General features: G+C 37.7%; 1 long non-coding RNA gene across 1 annotated transcript; it reads right to left on the bottom strand.

The window, feature by feature from the left end:
- Nucleotides 1-748: 748 nt before the first annotated feature.
- LOC110938655 lies at nt 749-1,551 on the bottom strand. The gene is made up of 3 exons (XR_002591561.2): nt 1,313-1,551; nt 1,041-1,176; nt 749-903 (listed from the first exon to the last, which is right to left on the bottom strand). It is a non-coding gene; the product is annotated as an uncharacterized LOC110938655 (long non-coding RNA).
- Between the last annotated feature and the right edge of the window lie 14,644 nt (nt 1,552-16,195).

Raw genomic sequence — 16,195 nt, forward strand, 5'->3', positions numbered from 1 at the left:
AGAGTAGATAATGTCTCAGCAATAGCACTCATGAGAAATCCAGTATTTCATGGAAGACACACGCTACCACTTCATAAGAGAATGCGTGGAAAATGAAGATATCACTGTGGAACATATAAGTGGAGAACTACAACGGGCAGATATACTAACAAAGGCACTAGCAAGGATCAAGTTTGCTACAATGAGGGAACTGCTCGGAATTCAAGACTTAAAGCAACTCATGGATGTTCGAGATTAAGGGGGTGAATGAAACCGGTTAATCTCTTAACATCACATGCTTAGTTAGATAGTTAGAATAAACATTATGTAGCGGTTAGAAACTACAAGGGTTGAAGTTGACAAAACGGAAATTAGAAACTACCACCCTTTGCGAAAGGGTGTGTCTCTCCCTCACAACCATTCCGATCGGGTACAAGGCACAAAGGGACAGTCGCAACTATTGATCGAGTGAACAAGAATCAACACACCTCTTCATGATTCAATCACAACTATACATCCAAGAGACGTGTCCTTTCACGAAGAGACGCAACCATTCACTCGTACCCGTAGAAAAACTATAAATAGGGACATGTAGATTCATTTGTAACTTACACTCTCAATTCGATATTGTATATACATTCGGTTATTATCAAGTTATTCAAGTTGTTGTTATTCAAAGTTATCACGCTCATTTAGAGATCAAGATCCAGTTCGGGCCAACAAAAATAACACTCACCTCCAATGAGGGTTGAAAGAGCATGTCTCTTGATACCATCTTCAAATGAATATAAATGATTAAAAAGGCTGAATAAATAATTTAATTTACAACATAGTAGGTGATAGAATTCAATGTCAGTATACAAAAATTGAAAAAATAACACTCACATCCATTAAGGGCTGAAAGAGCATGTCTCTTCACACCATCTTCAAATGAATAAAAAGGATTAAAAAGAAATAAAGTAAGATCATCATCACCAAACTAAAAAAGGATATTTAAAACACGATATCCTATGCATCAATTCCGCAATGATATTCGACAATCAATTGGCATAAAGGCTTACCTTGAAGATTCTTTAAAAGTCGATCCTTGTGTCACGTCGGTACAACAACTGTCAACTTCGTTCTTATCAAATACGTAGAACTCGCGGAAGATGTCGTAATAGCGTCGCTTCTAGAAGTGTGCGCCTGCAACAAAAACTTCAACAACCAAAAAAAGTTAAATCATCTAACTATCAACAAATTCAATCAACAAATTATCTACTTTCAATTCTTGAAGGCCCGGTAATCAGTTTAAAACCAACAAAACATAAGAATAGTATAATAAGAAGCTTACAGCTAAGTCAGCCTCTTCATAAACTGTAATCTTCTACATGTTTAACATGCCCTTCAAACTTAAATATATTAATGTAGCTTCTTTCAAGATATCATTGGCACTGCAATTGAAATTCTTCACGAAACCCCTATTCACAAAAAGCATGTATTGTTGTTAATAATGTGATTCTATTGCTGCTGAACTGAAGAAGGAAAATATTGCTAATAAAACAAAAGGAACAAAAACTGCCAGCACAAGACAAATAAAGTAATTACACATAATACACTTATAAGAAAATAAATTTGACTAAAATGACAATAAATTAGTTTATTTATTAACTTCAAAGCCCTTAAAGAAACTTTAACAATATTATATGATATTTTAGTGAACAAAATTGCAAGAAGATATCTTAGAGCATTCACATCCTAACCATCAAATTATGTGAGGAGGGGTTTTTATATTATAAAGTGTATAAAAAGTGGTTGTGAGTAGAGGAGATAGAAAATGTTACTGTTCATCTCTATATTTGGGGGGACACTGTTCACCCGTTATAATTTTTTAATATATTTTGAAAGTGGTTGTGAGTGGAAGCTAGAGAAAAATGTAATGATAATATTATTTAATTGAAAGGAGAGAGAAAACGTATTTGTTTTTAGTGGAAATATATTGATATAGGAGTTGTTTTTTAGTGGAATGTATGTATAATTTGATGGATTAGATGTGAATGCTCTTACGTATGCTACAATCATGGTTATCAAATCCAAGAAAGCAAACACACATTCCATCAATACAATCGCCATTTGAGTTGCATGAGTTGGGGCATTGATTGGACATGAGACCAGGGTTCACACCACAAAGTTCATGATAAGGTAGGGAAAATTAGATGGCCCTTGTTGCAAATCATTCACACAAAAGCAAAAGAAACTTATCACAATTATTAGTTTTCTTTCAGCAAATACAATCATCAACTTCCAAGTCTAATTATTTAAACTCAAACTAAATAGATAATCAAAAGCATAATCAACCTACTGAAACACACTTAAAACTAATCATAGCTAGTTTGAATATGAAGTTAAACATAACTAGTATTAAGCACCCACGCGTTGCGATGGGGGCGAACACCAACGTCACACTACTATTAGCGACAACCAACACTGAAGTTGTAGCGTGTTAATGCGAAAAAATTAAATCGAAACGTAAAACATATAGAAAAATAACTAAGTCGATCTAGGACCCGAGCGTTACGATGAACCTGTGAAATAGAAAAAAAAATAGACGTAAAAACGGTTAAGCACACACGCACATTGTGCCGTGTTAACTCGCAAGATTATTTATAGTATTTAATGGAAATAAAAAATTTGTCTTTAGTGGTACAAGCCACTAAGCATTATGTTACAAATCATAATGCATAGATATGTTGCAAATTAATATATATATATATATATATATATATATATATATATATATATATATATATTGTAAAAGTCCCGCCTAGGCTCCGAGTACTCCCCGAGTACTCGCTACAAGGTAGGTTGCCGAGGCACGAGTACTCTTCTCCCAGGCCAATTACTCCCCGAGTAATCTCCGCCTAAGCCGAGTACTTCCCGAGTACTCCCTAATCCGACTAGGGAGCGCCTAGCGACTTTTGCAACCATGATATATATATATATATATATATATATATAGGATGAGGTTCATGAGTGAACAACATCCTTGTTTGTGAATCGTGTGAACCAATCTAAGCTATTGATCATTTTTTAGATGTAAAGGATATGATGGTAATTAATCAGTTTAAATTAGGAAGCTATATATTTTTGTTAACATTAAAACAACTACCTCTTATGATCTTTAAATAGTTATAATTTTTCATACGTTAATATTTTTTTTATTTAAATACACCATAAAAACGAGTTTTTTATTCTCTTTAATTTGAGTATGATATTGCTATAATTTTTTAATAAAAACAAACAACATATGCATTTTTCGTTTTCCAGCGTTTTATTGTTTATATACACAGGTGTACATGAGTACAATATACAGATGTACAACACTGTACAGTGTACGAACAACAGCCTGTACACTTGTGTACATGAGTACAATACATATATGCACAACCATGTACATTGTATGTCACACCCTGACTTTTGCGGAAGCGTGATTATGGTGTGACTTTCTTAATATCATTGCATTCAATCATAACAACAACTATATGATAAAAACCATAGATTTGTCATCAATTAAATAAGTTTAAACATAACGACATTGTTTTAAAAGGTGGACTTCAAATTCAAGTTTACAAACCATACAGATTGTTTATGAGTTCACTAAGGACTCATCAAAAGATTTTAAATAAAACCAAAGTTTTGAAAGACGTGTCTCGTCTAGGAATAAGACACACCGACCAAAACCCAAGGACCATGGATGACATCTTTATTCTCTACGCAACATAAAACTTCCAACGCCCGCCAGATTCCCTTGCTAATTCCCTGAAATACATGTAGTTTAAAAACATCAACAAAAGTTGAGCGAGTTCATGTGTTTGTTTGTGTGTATGAGTAAACCTTCTAAAGTATGTTTGTATGTATGTAAATCCTGGTATGAAAGCAACAAGGAAAACATATCACCAATGGTTTGCAAGGCCATTGATATGTATGAAGTGATGGAGGAAAACTCAAACCTAGCAGATTTGTCTCCGGGAATAAGACATAGTCACCACATGGGCCACCCTGGTCCGCATGGGTGTGGGCTCGCTACACCCAAATAGATCTATCACTCATGTCCATCGGTCCTACAACAAGGATTAATGGCCTTAAGTGTTGTACCCACCACTCACATGATCAAGTAGTACTCTTCCTTAGCAAACCATACCATGTATAAAACGTTTGTAAACAGTTGTAACATGTACTTCACCCCCGAAGTTATAAAACTGAAAACAGTTAAAAGAGAAGGGGGACATGAACTCACAGTCTTGCGTCTTCGGGTCACAGTAACACAAAGCTCCTTCGGTGAACACGACTACCTACAACGTACTAATGTTTATCAGACGAACGGGCCGTGCCTTGGTTTAGTATTAGTGTCTTTGAGTTATGTTTCTCCCATGCCCTTGGTATTATTCCAAGTTATATAATTATTGTCAAAATAATTAACATTTTAACTTAAATTATATTTATTACATTTTGGAATAATTGTTAAACAATATATATTAACTTAATACTTCCCAAGGATGGGGGTATCTTATACATGTGTATTCGTATTCTTGTATTTGTATATCTTGCCATATATTGGTGTCGTATTCTGGTGTATATTTTATACGCGTGAGAATACGTATTTTATGGTATTAATTAAGTATTCATATACTTAAATTTATATTAAACCTTCCGGAATATTATTTCTAATAAAAGTCCACCAATATATATATATATTTCCAAGAAAATATATATTCAAGTAGTATTACTTAGAAGAATTATTTATAATTTTTCTCTTGGCAAAATATTTGTAGTTCCAAAATAATATATTTTCAAGTCTAAGTTTAGAAAATATATATAAACTTATTTTTATCCAAAAAATAATGTATTTCAAGTTTACTCAAGAAAATATATAGTTTTCCCAAAAATAGTATATTTTCTAATAATTCCAAGGAAAATATATATATTTATATTTGTCAAAAATGCTATATTTTTCCTTTGTCAAAATATGATATAACTTTGTGGTAATCATAAAAATCATATTTTCGTTCCCTCGCGTCCAAAATATTATTTACCAAAACATACTTGTGAATTTAGTTCCGGAATGTTTTGTAAGTTACATTTCTTGTTCAGCTTCGCTAATAATTTGTGTGCAACTTGTATATTCATTCCTTGATACTTTGGTAATATTTTGGATTGTAATTCTTGGTGTTTTAATGTGTTATATTATTTTAAGTCCTAAAATAATATAACTATTACACAGAGTATAAAAATAATCACACATGTGTGTCTTTAATGTATATATATATATATATATATTCTAAATATATATCAAGCCACTTTTATTTATAAAAACAACCTCCAATATTTGTATTTTGTAACCAAAATTTATGGCAAAGTTTATTGTAGGTCCCTGTTTCGGGATCCAATCCGTGATTTTCATGATTATGTTTAAAGATGGAAGAGATAAAGAGATGATAAACAAACAACTTTGTATTAATCCGGTAGTAAACATTACAAGTCGGCCCGATTACATAGAAACCGAACTAATACCAAAGAAGTATACATCCAGGGAGAAATCAAGTGGTGATTTCTCCCGGTGAGGACTCAAACCTCCTATCACTCTCTAGCACACACTTGTGCTCTCACTCTTGTGTTTTACAAGACAAGGTGTTGGTATTTATACCAAACACAGGTTGCACAGTCGAAGGATCAAGCTGACTGGTCGACAGATCATCTGTCGACCATCCAGCTTTCGAAAGACACATACATACCTCGAAGGATCACATATCCTTCGAAGTCCATCTTCATCCTTCGATGGTATCTTTCGAGCTCATCGAAGGATATTCATAATCCTTCGATGCCTTATCCTTCGACATCAACATATACAACCATAATTTGTCTAGCAAACACACACACGGTCAACCGAATAACCCTCTCGTTTGACCACTTCAAACGAGTGGGTCTATACACGTTCGATTGACCGTTTCACTAACTATTACAAATTCAGCGTAAAATAATAACTAATCTATTCGACAAGCATCGGACACAAAATCTGCATCAACAAATTCCCCCTTGTCCGTTGCTGTCGAATGCTGAAAATGCAACTGCAATCAATCTTCAGTCAAGTATTCATCTTCTCTGTGTTGACAAATTCCCCCTTGACCGATGATCCAGGTAGGTAGTATCTTGATGCTCATTGTATAAGATTTCCCCCTCAGAGTACGCGCATCCGTGTTGAGTGTTGTGCAATTTCCTCAAAAGGCTCAATTGACCGATCTTCCGCTGATCTTCCAATACTCCAACCGGCATTTGATAAGGGTTCCATTCTTTTACAACTGCATCAAGTCTTGATCTTCAAGTGTCTGTGCAAAACATTCCACGCTGAACCGTTTGTATCACCAGAAAATCACAAACTCTACCACCTGTGATTGCGTTTAGAAATTTACCGAAGAAATTCAACATTTAAAAATTTTTATCCCCCCGGTTCTTTGGTAAAATCTCTAAACCTTAACAGATTCTTTCCACTTCAAAGAAACTGTCGTCAATGTTCACCAATTCCCTCCACTGAGCGGAACTGTCGTCAATCTTCATTGAATGACGAGCGGAAGCGAACATACCGTGTTGTTTTTGGCCCATAATAGTCGCGTTACCATTTTTGTCATTGCATCGGTAACCGTGACTACCCCACATTTTCAAAATTCAAGTTTCCACCATCTCTTGTTTTCATCGTTCCGAATCATCCCGTGCGCTCCCAAAATCCATCCAAATTTTGACCTTGATATTAGGAGCGCGATTCAGATCAACTCCGCAAATACCCGACCCCACTCCCACTAGTAATTTGTAGAAACCATCATGTGAGCCCATAATGATAATGGTAACTAGTAAATTACTAGTGGGCCACAAATAAAAATCCAAAGACCAATATGCATACACAGACCACTTTATATGATGGCAATTTGTCTTTAGCCCAATTCTTTTACCAACAACCCAAGCCCATATAAAATATCTGTTGTGCATTCACAGCCCATTGATTATATTTTATTCACCCACAAGCCAACAACCCTAACATCAAAACTTCACCAGCCGTCAAACATCATCATGTTGTCTCTTCTCCTCAAAAATCAGCCGACATCATATCAAAAGCAGCAACCAACTTCGTCTTTCTCTCTGCAGATTCACGAAGGATATATGATCTGTCTTGTCAATCTTTCGAAGCATAAACAGCATCCTTCGACATCAGTTGATGTTGATCCTTCGAAGCCAAAGAAGACCCTTCGAAGAACAAGATCTTTCGATTCTGTTGTGATAATCCTTCGAACATCAGTTTGATCTTTCAATTCTGTTGACCTTTCGAAAAACAATTTAATCTTTCGAAGTTGTGACAATGATCCTTCGAAACACAACAGAACAGATGACCTTTCGAGGAATTCTCAAAGTTGTGAAGTTGACTTTTCTGGCACATGTCAGATCTGGATCTGACAAACATCAGCTGCTATCATATCAGAACTGACCTTTTAAGAAGATTTGACCCTTCGAAACAAAAAATGATCCTTCGAGTCATGGAAGGATGACCCTTCGAATGAACTAATGATCTTTCTAGCACTCCTTTTCATCTTTCGAAACATGAACATACGAAATCTGTTTGACCCTTCGAAGAATACAAAAAGCAAGGCTGACCCTTCGAGAAAGTGTTTTGACCTTTCGAAGTTGTTGTGGGTGGAAGTTGATCCTTCGATGTTCTTTACATCTTTCAAATTATGAAGATGTGAAGAACATCAAGAACACAGAAGCCTGGGAAAATCTGCAGATTCGATGAAAACGTTTGTACACGATTTTTGATGAAGAAAACCTGAGTATCTTAGAGAAAAACATAAAACCCAACACTCGTTTTATCACAGATCTGAATATTCGGGTCCAGATCTGAGTTTTTCTCATTTTCACCATTTTTACATCTTGAACAAAAACCCACAAAAATCACAGATCTAGAGCACATGTGACTTAGTAAACGGTTAGTTTTACTAAATCGGGCACCATGGCTCTGATGCCAATTGTAGGTCCCTGTTTCGGGATCCAATCCGTGATTTTCATGATTATGTTTAAAGATGGAAGAGATAAAGAGATGATAAACAAACAACTTTGTATTAATCCGGTAGTAAACATTACAAGTCGGCCCGATTACATAGAAACCGAACTAATACCAAAGAAGTATACATCCAGGGAGAAATCAAGTGGTGATTTCTCCCGGTGAGGACTCAAACCTCCTATCACTCTCTAGCACACACTTGTGCTCTCACTCTTGTGTTTTACAAGACAAGGTGTTGGTATTTATACCAAACACAGGTTGCACAGTCGAAGGATCAAGCTGACTGGTCGACAGATCATCTGTCGACCATCCAGCTTTCGAAAGACACATACATACCTCGAAGGATCACATATCCTTCGAAGTCCATCTTCATCCTTCGATGGTATCTTTCGAGCTCATCGAAGGATATTCATAATCCTTCGATGCCTTATCCTTCGACATCAACATATACAACCATAATTTGTCTAGCAAACACACACACGGTCAACCGAATAACCCTCTCGTTTGACCACTTCAAACGAGTGGGTCTATACACGTTCGATAGACCGTTTCACTAACTATTACAAATTCAGCGTAAAATAATAACTAATCTATTCGACAAGCATCGGACACAAAATCTGCATCAACATTTATGTAACAATTTATGGTTTAAAATACACTTTGTAAATATTTGTTTAAAAATATTTTTCTAAGTGTTTATATTTTTAGAAAATTTTGCCATAGTTTCCCCCTAAAAATGGAGGTTTCCATACTTTCAAGCATATCATTTTCTTTTGTAAATTACCACAATCAATTTACAATCAACTCTAAACAACTTATACTTACGAATCTTGCCAAAATCATGCATATTCTACTACTTCATGAACTTGAAAGTTTATGAAAACTTGTAGTAACTTGGTAGGGTGTTTAGTGAGTTCAGTTACCCTTTAAAGTGTGGTTGTTTATATAAAAACATCATTCTTGAAAGACTTAGATGTTTACAACTTGTAATCATGTTTTACAAAAATGTTTCTTTATGAAATTTTCTTCTTACACAAGTGTTTCTACACTTGTTTAACCACCAAAAATAGTGTTTGTTCATGTAAGAACCAAGTTTTAACAAAACTCATATTTTTTAACTCGGTTTCTTTAGAAATCATCCATAAAATTTCTAGATCTATAAATATCACAACTTACTTTGTTCATCATTTTACAAGAAAAACAATTTGTATTTCAAGTTCATGATTACATAAGGATGCTCTATTGATTTCTTAACACAATCATCCTCTCATCTTGTCATATCATGTTTTTAATCATGATCTAGCAAGATCATATGATGTTCTACATCATTTACACAAGCTAACAACAATCATCAAGTATAACAACACATAAATAACATGATTTCTTCATGATTTCTTATAGTTTTAAGCTTATGTTCATGTTTCTTTCTTGTGATTCTTAGTGCTCTTCATAATAATCAACATGTAACATCTTTTAAGCACTTGAAATAGATGTAAAATAGAGTGTTTAAGGATCTTACCACTAGCTCAAGGCTAGGGATTGTAACACCTCGAATTTTTGCGTCCAATAAATAAATGACACGTGTCGAATACGACAAAAATAATATAAAACCCGGATTTAATTAGGATAGGTGGTAGGATTTTCGAATGTGTCGACATGTTAATTCTATACCTCTGAGCGACTTCGACATTATAAATCCCGAGACCCCAAGCAAATTATAAGCACCTAATATATCCTAATCGGGTCATTACTAATAATTCAATGTGTCCAAGTTACTAATTTGGATCCTAAGAAAGTATTGTCTCTCAATAATTAAAAAGCCACCTTTATGCAAACCCATGACCCATTATAAACTGATCAAGCATGGGCTAAATAGGGCCTCATACTGGCATTTCCCATACCCAAAAACCAATGATGCAAGTTGACCGTTCAATGCATGAAAGGTTAATTTTTTTTGCCACTGATGATCTCTTACGAACCGTAAGGGTCATGTCTTACGGACCGTAAGAGGGTGAAGGGGTAAAAATGTTTCCGCCACAGGCTTACGGACCGCAAGGCCCAAGCCATACGGTCCGTAAGCAACGCCCAGCGACAGAAAGTTGGCTGTTGGCTGTTTTAAACGGTAAAACATTAATGAGAGGATCTTTCCAAAGATATGGGCGACCCCTAATCATGTTCTAGCACCAGGGGACAGTTGTTGATCATCAAGGAGCATGGGTAGGCCTTGTTGTGATGATCCCATGAACTTTTATTGCCTATAAAAGGCCACATTGTTACAACAAGTTCCTCACACCTTGTTCTGCCTTCATTGATCACATCTGGAGCTCAAGAACACTCTCAACTCTTCTTTTATCATTGCATAAGACCTCTGTAAGTTGTTCAACCCTTTATGGTTTAATTTTTGCTTAGTTTTAGCTTAAAAGTCAATCCATCGTAATTAACGATTGACTTCACGGTTAATCACAAATGGTCCAGTGATTAACCGAATCAAAGGTAGTTATAAGATGGTTTTTATGTGGGTAATAAATCCTTAAAAGGGTTCCCCCTGATCACCACTCTAACTAGTTCAAATGATGAGTCAAACATGCTTAGAAAAAGTCAACAGAAAGCTATTTTGCGATTTTACATGTAATCTGTAATGTAGACGGTATACAACCTGTTTGAACACTCATAAAACATGATAATAAGTATATTAACACGTCTAAGCTTGTTTGATCTGGCCATTTGCTATATTGACTCGGTTCGGAGCCGAATATCGCAAAAGTTTGACTTTTGCTTTGACTTCAGTTCTGACCCGTTAAAGTTCGATTTAGATATGCCTTAGGACTCTTTTAGGACCAGGTTACATGATGGTATAACCCTTTGTGACCGGTTCGTTGTTTGTCCGAGTCTTTTACGCGTTTCCGTTAATTGCTTAAAAGTTGACCGTAACGCCCTTTTTAAATCAAAACGAGAATTTCGGACATTTGAAGGAATCATAACCTTAGTTACTGATTTCTAAACATGTCCCTAAAATTTCATGTCAATCCGAGGTCCAGAATAAGAGTTATGCTAAATAGCGCAAATTACGGAACTTTAGTAATTTAATAGCGCAATTAGCATAACGCCTATCTAAACCCAGATTTCGACACAAAACCTTTTACCCACTGTTGTAAAATAATATTTTGGGATTTTTAAAGATTTTTAATTATTTTTAACCTGCTCATAACCTGCGGTTATGGCTACGGTTCGGTAAATACCGAATTTGCCCTTTTCGGCCATAACTTGAGTTCTACAAGGTCTTTTGACCCGATTCCAGTTGCTACTGATTTTAAATAATAAATAAAGTATTTTAGACTATATAAACTGTTCGGGAAACTCAGATTTCCTGTAGAACTCTAAAAACCTCTTTTTAATCTTTAAAAAGACCGAAATACCCCTACGGGGCATAATATCAACTTAAACTCGTTACGGGAATTATCGAAGGTATCCTACTGATACCACAACCTCTTTAAAGTATATTGACTTAGAAAAACAGTGTAGGACTCTTACGGTTACCCGTTGCGCCTTTTGCGCGCACGGTTCGGCGTATGTAACTAGTTTACATAAATTAGCCGATACGGATCAAACCATATTGTTTTGACCCCAAAATCCAGAGTGTGAATATTAAACCCATATAAAAGAAGCCTTCAAACTTGTTGGGTCAGAATCACATTCCATTCCCGGTTTTCGCCTTTCACACGATTAAACCATATCTATCCTTTGAAACTGACCGGTCTAGGCTACGGCTAATATAAAGACCCGTTAGGATTCTAATAGGTTATTTTAAAACCTTCATTCCAGAATAGGAGCCCAGTAAAAGATATCTGTGATTTAATCAATTAAGGACTATACTTGCAAAGGTAAATACTTTTAACTCATTTTCCGTATTACGAGCTTGGGGTACGGTATCTAAAATACCGCTTGGTCGGGCAATTGACCCCAACTCATTTGTAGTTGGGTATTATCAATATGACCCGTTTAAAAACTTGTTTTGTTGGCTTAACGCCTTTGGGGGCTTAATGACCATGTCCCGGATATCCTTGGCATCATTTTACGAAATGGCCACGACCTCGACATCCGGGTGTAGGCGTACACCCGGCATTGTGTCTATATTAATTAAAGGTGTAACCGTTGGTTTACCCACCTCGGTTCTACGCTATGTGGTGTGTCTATTAAACTTTAACCCGGCACGACCCGGGCGACCGAACGCATAGCAAGCATGCAATTCTTTACAAGATTTAATTATAAATTATCCCAAGTTATAAAAGAGTTTGTGCCTTGTGCATTCAAATCAATTTTAATAAACATTTTACAAAAGTGTCGGTTGAATGTATTTACCAGTGTAAACTGACGTATTTTCCCAAAAAGATTAACTGCAGGTACTAAACGTAATCGGCTGGCTATAGCTCCTTAGCATTTTAAAGAGCCTCGCAAGCTTTTGATGCCTTGTCTGTTGAACAATACTTTTTATTATTTTGATCCCCCTGTGGATACTAATCGACTATTTGTGATACATTCGATATTACAATCAATGGTTGAATTATATTTATCTTTATGCTTCCGCTGTGCATTCATATAATTGTGTGGTTTGACTATATTGTTGCCAACTACGTCAGGGAAATCCCCCACCGGGCCCACCGGTGATACACGTGGAAAGCGGGGTGTGACAGGTTGGTATCAGAGCCAACATTGAGTGAATTAAACACTATCCTAATGTGTTTAATCTCAGTGACACAATTGCACATACTTGAGTCTAGACAAGAACCTAGGACAAATTCGAATTGTTATTCCAAGTTTGTCTTTTTATTATTATTATTATTTAAAGTTTTAAAAGCAGGAAATATGCCACCTGTAATTTTCCGAGGAAGAGGAAGGGGAAGAAGAGGCAGAGGAACGATCATTACTCACCATGATCACGAAGCTGGACCTTCGAATACGCGAGCTCCTTCGACCACAAGGAGTGAAGAACCTCAAAGACGAAGAAACCTTTTTGAACCTGCGAGACATTCTACCTCGCATAGCTCGACGCCATCATACCGTCACTCGTTCGTGCCAGATTCCGAAAATGATCCCAATAACCCTCAACCCTCCTACATACCTCTGCAGCGTTCGGTGTCGCACCGTGCTTTTGACGATTCCACTCCTTACTTCAGGGGCCAATTTAACCCAGCGGATTACATTCAGGAACCTGCAGGCTTTGTCCTCTTAGGACCACAGGATCACTTCTCAGAAGACCATATGGATGAGGACACAGATCCCATAGAACCTGCTCGTGGTACACCAACACATCCTATCGAGATCTCTGATGGATCTTCTTTTCATGGCACACCTTATCAAGGGCCAGATAGTTTTCAAGCGCTGTTCAACCAGCAGGAGTGGTACTTCACACCCTCCCATTAGACATCGCAACACGAGCAGCAACAACAACAAGATCCCTCCGAGGATCCACGTTTCGTGGCAGTTACGCCACCACCACCGCCACCGGTTCAACCAGTAGTTCCAGATCCGCCAAGGCGTAGAAGATCAGGCGCACGGATGTCTACCCGAGGAGGGGAATTCCATTTCAGCACCCCTCGCCACTCGAGTGCTAGTCACTATCCATCAGTACCTGAAGAAGGACCTTCAAGTCCAGTACAGGAGGCGAACTCCGCACCAATTGCACCATCTTCGCCACCATTTGGGTATGACCACCCAATACCTGCATACACGGGTCCAGCGGCATACAACCCGTTCGAACCATCATCGCACGCACATTACAATTACAACTATGATCGCGATCCATATGTGATATCGGCTAGGTATAATGCCCGCTATCCCGACGGAGCTTTTGGAAACATGGGGATACCGGACTACTCAGCTCATGGGTATCCAGCACCTCCTAGACCTCCAGTACCGCAACCGGCGCCACAACCACGTTTTTCTCTGCCCGAACAAGAAGAAATCCTCCACCGCTTAACTCGTGTGGAACGGGATTTCGAGGAAGAACGAAAGAACAACAGGGGATTCCTTAAGGATCTGGCGAACCTGTTGAAGGGCAAGAAGAAGAAACGTGACCATTAGTTTATATATGTTCTAATGTAATGCCTATTTTAAATAAGTCCCTACGTGGACATTTATCGTATTTCAGTCCCTACGTGGACTTATCTTTTAGTCCCTGCGCGGACATCTATCTTGTATTAGTCCCTGCGTGGACTTGTCTCTTTATTAACCTCTATGTAGGAATGTACTTGTATAAAAGTCCCGTTTAGGGCAGCGTGTAATCGTATTTGAAGTTATGGAATGTTATGTTATAATTTCATTTTTATTATTACTACATATGAAATAAATCAAAATCATTCCTTTTAAATTAAATCTGCCTAAATAAAGAATCTTAAGAGTGAAACCTAGCCAGGTGTCTTTTAGACCCGGCCGAGATGGTAAGACCTGATTAAAAGATTCAGAATTCCAGTTAACCTCTGTAATCATGTTAAAGTTCATGGCAGATGTGATTCGTTAAAATCACACGCGTCATTCTTGAATAAGAATCCCTTCTAAGGATTCCAAGGCCCAAATTAATGATATAATAAATCATGGGTTAAATCATCAATGAAGATGATCACTTGTTAAACATCCATTAGCGATGTAGTGCCTACGGGCCGAACTTATTAAGCATCCATTAGTGATGTAGTGCCTATGGGCCATAATCATTGTCATAATAAGACAAAAGACAGTGGTGGTCTATGACTCCCTGTCAGAAAGGGTAAAAGGACTACGGTTCAAACCTTCATATCTTGATTCTCTGTAATCTCGGCTAATATTATATAACGTCCTCGTGACTAGGCTTTTATGCCACTAGCAACATTATTCGTAATTAGGATAAGTATGTTCAAATCCTAAATAAAAAGTGAGTAACAAATTAACCAGATATGGTCTTTGTTACCATGGTTAATGAATTGCCATAAAAGACAATTCAATAATAAACTCCTAAATAAAATTTTCGTTATCTTCTGTAACAGATTCAAGTTACCATGGCTGAACCTAATGGAGAAAATAGTCATACGAGTGAAGACGAATACGATAACGCCCAAGTACATTTAACGGGCGCTCAGTTAAAAGCTCTTGTCGACAACGCTGTTCAGGCAGCTCTAGATCGACAATACGAGGAACATACCGAATCTCGGAGCAGAACCGTATCCAAACCACTCTCCAAGCCAAAAACACACTCAAAATCCCACAGCAAACCACTGTCCAAGCCCAAAAAGGACGAGGATAATCACTCGTCCAACGAAAACAGTGTTCGTCGTGAAAGGGGATATACTGATGCATCCCGTGCCAGGGGCTGCACCTACAAGTACTTTGTGTCTTGTAAACACCGCGACTTCACTGGGGAGAAAGGCGCAGTCGATTGTATGACGTGGGTGGATGAGATGGACACCGTGGTGGACATCAGTGGCTGTGCGGAAAGGGATGTGGTAAAGTTTGTATCGCAATCGTTTAAGGGCGAGGCCCTGGCTTGGTGGAGGGCTTTGGTTCAGGCCTCGGGAAAGGCTGTGCTATACAGCATGACATGGGAGGAATTCATTTCTCTCATCAAAGAAAATTACTGTCCTCAACATGAGGTGGAAAAGATAGAATCCGACTTTGTATCGTTGGTGATGACAAACCTTGACTGCCAAGCTTACCTAACGAGCTTCAACATGATGTCTCGGTTGGTTCCATATCTGGTAACCCTGGAGCCAAGGAGAATCGCTCGTTTCATCGGTGGGTTAGCCCCCGAGATTAAGGCAAGCGTGAAGGCCTCTCGGCCAACGACCTTCAAATCTGTGACCGACTTATCTTTGTCCCTCACTCAGGATGTGGTCCGGCAACGGTCGCTAAGGAACAAAGAAGCCGAGAAGAGGAAGCGTGAGGACGATACCTCACGAAGGTCGGGCAAGAAACACCGTGGGAACGGTGATGGCAAGAGAGGGTCAGAGTCGAGGAAAGATGGGCAGCAATCTGGAGAGAAGCCCAAGTGCAAAAACTGCCAGAAGTATCACTTTGGGAAGTGTAGGCTCGGGTCAAACTCACAGTCCCAGTCGAAGTCGTATGCTTGTGGACTGTGCAAGTCCAAGGACCACAAGACTGTGGACT

Source organism: Helianthus annuus, chromosome 5 (genome assembly GCF_002127325.2).
Source record: "Helianthus annuus cultivar XRQ/B chromosome 5, HanXRQr2.0-SUNRISE, whole genome shotgun sequence".
Classification (NCBI taxonomy): Eukaryota; Viridiplantae; Streptophyta; class Magnoliopsida; order Asterales; family Asteraceae; genus Helianthus; species Helianthus annuus.